Below are 934 nucleotides of genomic sequence, written 5' to 3'. Positions count from 1 at the left end.
TGCCACGCCCGGCTAGCTTTTGATTTATTGTAGAGATGAGGTCTTGCTGCCCAGGCGGGTCTCCAACCCACAGGCTCAGACAATCCACTCACCTCAGCCTCCGAAAGGCGCAGGATTACAGGCTGAGCCACCGGGCCCGGCTCCACCTATTCTTTTAAAATAACCATATTCTATGAACATGTGCCTCCTGGTGTAGTATACAGTAGGATTAACAAAGGTCTAGAAGTTGTACTCAGATAAACACAAATTTATAAAGACTGACAGTTTAATTAAGACAAAGTGAAAAAATTTATACATGGTGATGATTAAAACAAGAACAGATTTTAGGGTGAATGGGCTTCTGAAGGTTATTATCACAAAAAGGATGTAAGGTCCCGCTTTCTACAAAAACTGTGATGTGAAATTTGTGGGATGGAAGAAAGGAAAGGGAAAGGGAGGAAAGGAAAGGAAGATAAAAAGGACCGACCCCAGAGAAAAACAAATATTTTGTACAGTATTTCTTAATGTCAAATTGTGTGATATTGGTATCATTAAAATCAACATAATTATTTTATCTTTTAGCTTTCAGATGGAATTTTAGAAACTATCTAGCAAGAAAATACGGGCAGGGCATGGTGGCTCACGCCTATAATTCCAGCACTTTGGGAGGCCAAGATGAGGACTGCATGAGTTCACAGGTTCGAGGCTAGCTTAGGCAACTTGGCAAGACCTTGTCTCTACAATAAGTCAAAAAATTAGCCGGGCTTGGTGGTGCATGCCTGTAGTTTCAGCTCCTTGGAAGGCTGAGGCAGAAGGATCACCTGAGCCCAAGAGGCCGAGGCTATGGTGGCTGTGAGTGTGCCACTGCACTCAAGCCTGAGAGACAGAGTAAGATTCCAATTCACAAAAAAAAAAAAAAAAAAAAAAAAAAAAAAAAAAAAAAAAAAAAAAAAAA

This window comes from Carlito syrichta, unplaced genomic scaffold (genome assembly GCF_000164805.1).
Source record: "Carlito syrichta isolate Samal-C Ts95f unplaced genomic scaffold, Tarsius_syrichta-2.0.1 Scaffold304715, whole genome shotgun sequence".
Classification (NCBI taxonomy): domain Eukaryota; kingdom Metazoa; phylum Chordata; class Mammalia; order Primates; family Tarsiidae; genus Carlito; species Carlito syrichta.
Note: the sequence above shows the minus strand (reverse complement) of the source record.